Genomic DNA, 10788 nt, shown 5'->3' with positions numbered 1-10788 from the left:
TATGTACAAGTTTCATGAATCAGATTCATAAACTTTCAAAGTTATGATGGTAATTCAACAGATACACCCAATTCGGCCAAAGTTCATTGACCTTTGACCTTGGTCATGTGACCTGAAACGTGCACAGGATGTTCAGTGATACTTGATTACTCTAATGTCCAAGTTTAATGAACTACACCAATAAACTATCAAAGTTATGATGGTAATTCAACAGATACCCCTGATTCGGCCAAAGTTCATTGACCCTAAATGACCTTTGACCTTAATCATGAGACCTGAAACTTGCACAAAATTTTCAGTGATGCTTGATTACTATTATGTCCAAGTTTCATGAATCAGATCCATAAACTTTCAAAGTTATGATGGGAATTCAACAGATATCCCCAATTCGGCCAAAGTTCATTGACCCTAAATGACCTTTGACCTTGGTCATGTGACGTGAAACTCATGCAGGATGTTCAGTGATACTTGATTAACCTTATGTCCAAGTTTCATGAACTAGGTCCATATATTTTCTAAGTTATGATGACATTTCAAAAACTTAACCACAGGTTAAGATTTCGATGTTGATTCCTCCAACATGGTCTAAGTTCATTGACCCTAAATGACCTTTGACCTTGGTCATGTGACATGAAACTCTAATAGGATGTTCAGTAATACTTGATTAACCTTATGGCCAAGTTTCATGAACTAGGTCCATATACTTTCTAAGTTATGATGTCATTTCAAAAACTTAACCTCAGGTTAAGATTTGATGTTGACGCCGCCGCCGCCGCCGCCGTCGCCGCCGCCGTCGGAAAAAGCGGCGCCTATAGTCTCACTTTGCTTCGCAGGTGAGACAAAAATGGTTTCCCGTGAAAAATGTGAACTTGACGGAGTCAATTTGATGCGTGTTTTACTGCTGTACAATGTCAAGTATGCTTTTGGTACGCAATTTACTGACATTGTGATGAAAATGAAACAAAACAACAACAAAAATAGAGGAAATTTATTGCACTTATACTCAAAATGATTAATAAATTTATTTGGCTTTGTGGGGTGAATGCCATTATTTATTATTTTTTTTGGGGGGGGGGCGGGGCGGGGGTGGTTCATGATCGATGCTTGTTGTTGCGCTGCGCATGCTCCCTATGTCATGAGCCCGTGTTTGCGTAATTATCGTCGGCAAGAATGTTTTATAGTAAAACTCTTCGAAGAATCTTCAATAAGTGGCCGGGAAAGAAGACATTCGGTGTGTATAGGTTCTTACCTATATTTTTCGTTACAGGAGCTGCACTGGAATGGGTTATGATTAATGCTAGAATAGCACCAGGGCAAGAAACCTTTTGTAAGTTTGAATTCCTAGTCCCATGAGTGATTTTTTGTGTGTGTGTTTGATGGGAGTTCGGTGATTTTTTGAAATCTTGGAGGAATTCCAACAAATTTGATACCATTGGAAAAATTCTTCTTCTTCTGGAAACATTACAGTCCACCGTCTGGTGTATTGTCGTACTGGTGCGCGTGCAAGTGTATGTACATTATCCGATAAAAAATTGCTTACACTTACAGCGTGCAAGTAAAAATAAATTGTGAAATAATGGTGCTTCAATCAACTCATTTGTGATATATTGAGGGAGATATTACAATTTACAGGGGGAAATATGTAGATTTTGTTCATTGTTGAATCCCCGATTTTCATGTTCTGTCAAAAAAAAATATTGAAACCATGGCATGATTGAAGGCTTGTCTGAAATCTTGAAGGGATCCCAACAAATTTGATAACATTGGAAAGATTGTGAAATAAGAAAAAGAATGGTGCTTAAACTCATGATGTCAAATATTGACAGAGATATTCCTGTTCAAAGGGGAGAATCAAATGTGCAGATATTTAAATTACAGCAAAAGTAGATTTAACGTATGATGTTGATGGGGTGTCCAAACTTCGCACACTTTTCAAAAATATTCATCAGGCTTAATTTTTTTCACGAAATATAATTTATGCAAAACCAATTCAAGAAATAGTTACCACATTAACGGCAAGATCGTAAACTATAAAATCATAGACGAAAATGTGAAGTAGGTCAAGGGGTTTTGCCGGTATCGTGATCTCAAAATTCTATTCCGATCGGCGAATGTGGGCTGTGCTGGAAAACTGTTCAGAAAAAGTGAGAACTAACTTCGCGCACCAAAGATTTTGTAGAGATTTAAACAAAAACTCAAAAAGTGAAATATATATTAATATATCAGATTGATGGCAAAATGCTATAGAATCGGTTAGTACCACATCTAAGTCACATTTTTGATGATTTCTGCTTGCAAGTTGCAACATGATGATATCGTGATGCTTGTTGAAAATATCAGATTTCTTCAAAACGGGTGCTGGCGGTGACAAATTTACTGATCTTTTGCCAATATTTTCATGAATACTGAACTCATTGTAAAGAAACTTTCACCAAAGGGTAATTTAAGGTCGCTTTTCATGTTGATGATGTCATATTTTAAGGATATTGGCTAGTTTTTGAGATAATGATCGTCCGCGAAGTATGGACACGCGCGAAGTTTGGACTCACTGCCATACATGTACACAAAATGCAATGAATGGGACTGTGTAATCCCTTTTCTAAAAGTGCAATGTGAGGCAAGGTATGCCATTGAATTATATGTCATTTTATTCATATAACTTCAAAGTTTCTCATGGTATGATAGGATTTTTTTCCTCCTGCAATGGCTTCATACTTATGTAAGAGTAGATTAGAAATAATCAATATATGATTTAAAATAAGAAACATTAGTTGAACTGTAATCGAAAGAGTTCACTAACCCAATACTATTTTGTTTATGTCCACTTGTTCACTACGTCACACAAGGTTTCTTCCATGAAAATGACCATTACAGAATCAGGGTTTCTCTCTTTCTCTCTCCCAGTCTCTCTCTTCCACTCTCACTCACTGTGGTCTTTCTAAACACACCCATTTCCTTCTTATCCAGAAATAGTATGAGTCAACTGGTCCAAGAATATAGAAACGTGATTGTCATATGAAGTCCAGAGTATAAATACAGAGTACAAAATATATGAGAGATAGATTTTGGGGGTATTAGCTACCGCTCCACCCCGCATAAAATCACACAGTTTGTTCTCCTGGCCCATCCCTTGGCCGTTAACAAAGGAGTCCTATAGCGTTCACATTATACTGTTTATATTTCTTCATTTGTATACTTCCCATTGATATTCCTTTTGTACTTCATCATTAATTCCTTTCTACCATCAAGAAAGGGTAAATATTATGATTATATTGGAACTGAATGAGCATCGTCTTCTTGTCCTCTTTTTTCGATTATAACACTGGCCTATATACGCCATCGAACGCTACCATAACTACAAATATATATATCAACCATCATAAAACCTTCAGTGTGACACCTGTTTTACATGGGTGCACAGTTGCTGAAACAAATTCTGAAAGTGGCTTTTCACCGAACTGCCTACTCGTAGCTTGAGGCTTGATCTTGACAAGTATAGATGCAAGACATTTTGAGGCGGGGCTACTGATTGTACTTTCGCACCTGTTGTACCATTAGAAGATATCAACCACCACTACCACCTCTACAGGTACATAGCACTATAAAAATAAAATCATGAGTTCACTAGGGAAGAGTTGCAAAGTACGAGTCAGTAGACCACTTGCTCTCTGAAACAATCCTGTGTGTGGGGAATCTACTGGTAGGCATGAGGAAATCCCCACGTTTAAAACTTGAAACATCAAAACGGGGAAAAAGGAGAATTCCAGCCCTATTAAAGTATACACATGAAGAAAATTCACGAAAGTGATGATTATAGACAAATTATATATGGATGGAAAGGTATTGTCTTTTTATACACAAATATGTCACTAAAAAGTCTTATAGATGTCGTGGAAATGCAAGAAATGAAATGATTAGACACCCTTCTCAGCCCCCCAGACCGACAATCACGCAGCCGAAAACGGTCAAGAATAATGACGTCACACAATCGACGAGCTCATCATCTCTCTGTGCATCATGCACTGAATCACCTTACTGACCTGTTCAATATCTTCTGAATTTACCGTTTTCTTCATGTAATGTGATATTCAATTTCTGTTTTCGACAACTTCAGACCAAACGTGAATCAGAAGTGTGTTCCTTTGCCCGTTTTTATTGAATTGTGGACTGTAAAGACCGATTGTCCACTGCAGTGTGTTGCTCCACTCCAGTCAGTGAGTGAGTGAGTTGCTGCCCAAATGATTTAAGTAGAGAATCTAATCAAGAACTTGAAAATCAAAAGCAGCAATTAAGAAGTAAGGTTTAATAAATACAGGACTGATTAGAATCTCACATGAAAATAAAAAGAGAAAAAAGAGCTGGTAGGAACGGGGAAGGAATATAATTTTAAAAAAAAATCCCGAACCAAAAAAAAATCAAAGAGTTTCGAACCAGGATCCCCGCACTCATAAAAAAATTCAACGTGCGTACAGATTTGTCCATAGACCGTGTCTCTAAATCTCCTGGGTTCACAATGATATACAAACAAAGTACGTTCGCTGCTGTTGCCTCGCAATGCTTCGGCAATCCAACTGCAATTTCAATCATTTCGCGATGGATATTGCCGTGTTTTTTGTGGTTCCTGAACCTGCTACGTGATTAAATTTCATAATTTTTATTCAGTCGTGAAGACGAATGTCTATGCTTTATATTGATAATAATATCAATGTGGTGCAAGCATGATTTCTAAGTGAAAATATGCTTTGTTTATTCACGTATATTTCTTGAAAACAAATAATTTTTTCTAAGCTAAATATCGGTTACCAAAATATGTTAAATGTGCATTTCATTTTACTGTTCAGAAAATTCAAACTTTTATCTATGTAATAAGACCAATCTTGAGAGGAATAAACAATTCTAAGAGCAAAAAACGCTGATTGGAAAGATCGTCTTCAATGGGCTGCTGTCAGCTCAGCTGCTCACTGCTCTTGGTGTGACGTCACTCAGCTGGAGCTCGCCAGAGGACGGACGAAGGCAGAAACATGCCATGAAAATTAAGTCATTTTTGAGAGCGGATTTCTGCAAACTCTAATCACTATTTTAAAAAGTGAAGTTATATATCTGATTAGTTATACTTCCCCTTTACAATGATGACCACAAAAAGTCATTATAAAATACTTTTGATTCTTTGGTTGTCTACTTTAAAGAAAGTAAGTAAGTCCCTCAGGGCACTTATCTTCCTACGAACAGAAACCGCATCAACAGAACGCAGATAATGATAGGCAGTCTTGTAGACATTTTGAAGGTGTGAATTGTTCATCTCTTTCGCTTGCTTGCTCTCTCCCTCCATTTCTTTGTCATTTCTCTCTTCCTTTTATCCTTTGTATGTTGCAGATGATGTGTACAGGCGAAAAGAATCAGAACGCCGCTATGCAAAACGATTGGAGGAAGAATATAAGGAGTAACTAAAAACACTGTAAATGACAAACAAACTGAAATAAAGTGTCTGGCATATTGACTTGGCCAGAAGTTGACACTTTTAAGAAGAAGTAATTTTGGAGAAGCTTTTTGAATTGTTGTTGAAGAAGTCTTTCAACATGCCGGCAGGTGTTGACTGGTTCCCATATCTCAAGTTCATGACGGCCAGTATGCTGACCATGTTCCTAGGGGCTCAGATGGTACATTCATATTATAAGCCGGAACTGGTAAGATGAATTGTTTGTTATTTGTTTATTTCTCTATTGTCTTGTCTTAATACTTCTTGAAGTATGTTGCTCTTATCAAATAAAAAAAAAATGAAATATGTCTGTCTTCATCCCATATCAAATGCTTAGGGTTCATCTTGACATCCATTGTCTATATTTCATTTGAAGTATTTTGATTTGATTGTAAAATAATAAGACACTTATAATAAAAAAAACACATAAAAGTAGATCTTGATCTTGCTTGTCCCCCAACGGCCCAACCCATTAAAGGACAAGTTCACCCCAACAAAAACTTGATTTGAATAAAAAGAGAAAAATTCAACAAGCATTACACTGAAAATTTCATCAAAATCGGATGTAAAATAAGAAAGTTATGGCATTTTAAAGTTTCGCTTCATTTCACAAAACAGTTGTATGCATCTCGGTCGGTATGCAAATGAGGAACTGATGACATCACTCACTATTTCTTTTGTATTTTATTATATGAAATATTTTTATTTTCTCGTCATTGTCATGTGAAATGAAGTTTCATTCCTCCCTGAACACGTGGCATTCCATTATTTTAACATTTTGTGCTTCAGGCAAGGAGGTCCTAATCGTCAAATTCATAAAAATTAAAATATTGTATAATTCAAACAATAAAAAACAAAAAAAATGGTGAGTGACATCATCGACTCTCTTATTTGGATGTAACTGGCTCGTTCATATAACTATTTTGATAAAAATAAGCGAAACTTTGAAATGTCATAACTTTCTTATTTTACATCCGAGTTTGATGAAATTTTCAGCATTGTGCTTGTCTGATTTTTCTGAGATGGACTTGACCTTTAACAAGACTACCAAAGATTTGTTGGATAATTTGTAAGTTAATCCAGCTTGCACTGGTCTTGTTGCTTAAAACTTAGAATTGATATATAACTTTGCCATTGATGCTAACTTCCATTGAGTACTGTATTTTGATTGGCAATTGATTCCTGTTGCCATGGTAGTTACCTTTGATGGCAGTTATTAGTTTCTTCAGGTTCTACCACTCAGGTATGATTCACTGGTTTGGAATGTCTACAATATTTTTGGTACCTTTTAACAATCTTTTTTTTTAATGCAGGAGATACCAGATATTCCTCCAGCCCTTGGAGAGTTGGGAAGGATGAGAGATGAAGCTAAGAGGAGAGAAGAGAGGAAGAAGAAAGAAAAAAGTGCTTCATGACACACACAATAAAAATGTGTTCTGAAGGACTATGAACTTTTCTGAGAATATTTTACAATATATTATATGCAAAGAGTTAACTACATCATTAAAAATATTTGAAATTGAAAACAATAGTGGATATTTTGGAAGATTAAGGAAACCTCACCTACATTGTAAATCAAGATTGATTTGACATTGATCTACAATACGAAGTCAACATGCCTATATTTATGTGAACTCTTTAAAAGAAATATAATTACATGTATGTCATTGTGTTTGTCGGATCGACATGGGAATTATTTATAATATATGTCATACTTACTTCTGTGATGTAGGATCAGTGTAAAGTCTGCAATTGAATACCCTTCATTCTAATTTGGACATCATTGAAATTTATGCAAATTGATACATTACCTAAAAGGCAATTTAGTCCACACGTCATTAGGGGAGCTGCTTGTTGTTGATTGTTGTAGTATTTGATCAAGTGGCAATTTTTCATATTGATGAGTATTTGCATGTTTATACTGAAGCATCCCTTATGTCAATGAGGTTGTCATTGGTATCATTCTGAAATGCAGCTTTTTATAATCGAGCTGTCCTTAAAAATGCTTAAATATGATGACAGCCCACCATTCTTATTTGTACATGTTTATTTGAAGAAACATTTTTGCTCTTGATGATATTTTCATCACTTGAGGTTCATTTTATGGTATGGAAGGTCATTGTGAATCTGAAAATGCTGATGTCAGGATCAGCAAATTTCATTAAAAACTTGAGTTATTTGAAATGAACAAATGTGTGTTTGTTTCCCTATTACAAAAGCCATGGAGTGTTGCAATTTGTGAGGGAAAGGATGATGTTAATGAGATACTGGGACTGGAAAGTGATTTTTATAGTGGGAGAGAGGGAGAAGGGGGGGGGGGGCAAGGCGAGGGAAATGATAATAACATATGAAGCACTCTTGAGGTCCAATAAATTATTGATGTCACATTGATTGCTTGCATTTTATATTGATCTTAGCCTGTATGCAAGCCAGGATGCCAAAAGAGAGGAAGTTTTATACATAGCAATGAGAAGAATTTCTTATGTGGCATTGATGACTAGCTCATTTACATCACTTTTGCTGTTCCAAATAGTCTGGGCAGTGATTGCACCTTGCCTTGAACAGGTCCTATTATTGTTGTGTGCATCGAATGTTTGCTTTTGGCCAGCTGCTTTGGATGTTTTAGGGCAAGAGGTTGTGTGCCTGTAGTTCTCAGTGGATATTTTATACACCTCTTTTTTATTTTGGTTGGCACATAAGCCATGTGCACATTGCAGTGAAAAGAAGAGAATTGCCATTATCATTTTGAAGACAAATATCTTCAGTTACATTAATTGGAAAACAGCAATTGCTGCCGATTTTGAGCTGCAGTTTCTTACAGCCATGACACCAGATACATATGCAATGTAACCATTAAGCCTGTTTTCTGAAAGTCAGTTGTAAGTGGAAATTACATTTCTCTAATTTAACTGACTTTCTTGAAATTTTTATAAAATGTTTTAAACATATATCAGATGAATATTAAAAGTTTTGAATTTTGACATTGATTTTCAGGGAATTATACAAACGATTGTTAAAAAAATCTTTGAAAATGTTACATTATATTAAAGTAAGTAATTGAAATTAAAGCATTTGAATGTGATCTAAATTATTACAAGTTTGTAATCATGATTGCCAGTCTGTAATCATGATTGCAAGTCTGTAATCATGATTGCAAGAGAAAATTCGAACAAATTTTGAAGTTGGATCCGATGTAATCATCAGAGAAAGATGTTTCTGTAAGATATACTGTACAAGTTATTGGTAAATATTGATTTTTAATGTTACCAACTGGTGTCTGTTGGTGAATGGTCATGGTCACTGAATCTGCCGTTGGACGCAACTTGGTGGTCACTAGATGCCCCAACTCTGGTGTTTCATTCTTCCGCTTGGTTGTGAACAATTAATTGAAGCAGAGACATTGACTGAGCCAATTAAGGCTGATGCACAGAGGCTGTCCTTTTTTTCTTAACCCCCCCTGCTTTTCTTCTCTCTCACCTTGACCATTATTCTTGTTTCTCCCTCTCTCCATTTTCCCTTTCTTCTCTTTCCACTCTCCCTATCCCTCCTTTTTTTCAAGTGGGGGGGGGGGGAGTGGGCCTCTCACAAAATCCCATGGATCTACAACTGGGATATTTTAGTGATGTGAATCTGGATAAGACAGTATAAGGTCAATAATCAGATGAGCTATGATATAGAATATTAAAATAATCAACAGGAACTGGATAGCAGTAAACAGATTGCCATCTTATTATCTTTGAAATACTTGTGAAACTTTGAAGTTGAATTCAGATCTGAAAATATTCTGTGGGTGTTTCTCAAGAAAAAGATTACCGGTATCCATAGGTAATATATCAATGTAAGTTCTGAGGCTGAATGATTCTAGGTCGATTTTAAGTGAAAAGCCAAATTTTGTTATAGAAATTGGGCAAGGTTTGTCTTGATTTTCTTCAGAACAGAAAGATATTCTATTTTGAATTATAAACAAACTATGATTTTGAAATAACTTATGAATATATTGAATGGCACAAGATTTTATTAAGTGATTCTCTTTGAGCATATCCATGTGATGATCAAAATAACATACCTTTCAACTATATACATATAGATATATAAGAAAAAAAAATATTTACAAAGATTCAGAGAATCATTACATCATTTGTTTTCTTCATATTTCTACAAAATATTTCTAGTACTATACCAGAGGCCTGATATAAGGTGAAGAACTTCCCTACTATATGGATAAGTCAAATAATGGCCCAAGTCAAAAAATAATTTTGGAGATTAAAACTTGGGCAACTCTATATTTCATTCTTGTGTCATCACTATTTACTTGGTCTGGTTAACAAAAAAATTGAAGACTTTGTGCCACTTTCTATTTACTTAAAGACCCTGTTCTAATCTACTTTCTTGAACTGGTTTGCTAGTGTCCTCTTTACCATATCTTAAACTGGTTTCCAGAACAACTTAAGTAAATTTGTCTTGTTGCTCTGGGAATGCTCTCATTGGAGTGGCATGTTTCATGCAAAATTTGAAACTGCATCGTAGACAAAGTGTTTACTAAGCAGTTTGTCCAACATACACATCTCATACTTCCGTGCGAAGTTCGCAAGGTTGTGTCCTCAGTCCTTAAAAATCCTTAACCCTAAATAGACTGGGCTATTTCGACACCTAAGAAAACTGGGGGGGGGGGGGCTGATTCAGCCCCCCCTTATGATCTCGGCCATCGATCGCGCGATCGTGACGAAAATTGGCACACGCCTTACCCATGGCATTATCTACAAGACTATAACATCAAATTCTGCAAAAAATCTCATGTCTCATTAATTATGCTAATTTATGCGTAAAATCATAAGTTTGCTCTAATTAATAAAATAATGCCCCTGAAATGCTAATTTTTGTTTCACATACTCTAGATAGGCATCTGATCAAATTTATTCAAAAAAATTTCAAACATCACATTTATTTTCTTATGTATTCTATTGTTTTCTAAATTTCTTATGTATTTCCTTGTTTTTCGACTTTTTGTTTTTTATTGTTTTTTCAATGGAAATTGTTGGGGACTTTATTTTGACCATAAAAAAGATAAAATCAATTGATTTTAAGCAGTAAAAGGAAAAATAATGATACATTTATGAATTTTGGCTAAAACACTATTTGCATTGGATTTGTACACAAATTCACGTTTTTGAGTAATTTTGGGTCTGCATGCACTTACGAAATGTTGCGTAATTTCGGAACCGCGTACCCGGGGGTCACAATTTTGGTCTCAAAAGTTGCGCGAGACTTGAAAGTAAAAAGTCAGCGAGCGACGCGGTCAAAAAAATTTGCGC

The 10788-nt window shown here is 35.6% G+C and overlaps 1 long non-coding RNA gene across 1 annotated transcript; it reads left to right on the top strand.

Annotated features, from left to right (window-relative positions):
* Window positions 1-1148: 1148 nt before the first annotated feature.
* LOC121411329 lies at window positions 1149-5444 on the top strand. Its single transcript, XR_005969450.1, has 2 exons — window positions 1149-1231; window positions 5374-5444. It is a non-coding gene; the product is annotated as an uncharacterized LOC121411329 (long non-coding RNA).
* Window positions 5445-10788: the final 5344 nt, after the last annotated feature.

This window comes from Lytechinus variegatus, chromosome 3 (assembly GCF_018143015.1).
Source record: "Lytechinus variegatus isolate NC3 chromosome 3, Lvar_3.0, whole genome shotgun sequence".
Taxonomy (NCBI): Eukaryota; Metazoa; Echinodermata; class Echinoidea; order Temnopleuroida; family Toxopneustidae; genus Lytechinus; species Lytechinus variegatus.
The sequence above is the reverse complement of the archived record's forward strand: the minus strand, read 5'-3'. Positions and strand labels throughout refer to the sequence as shown.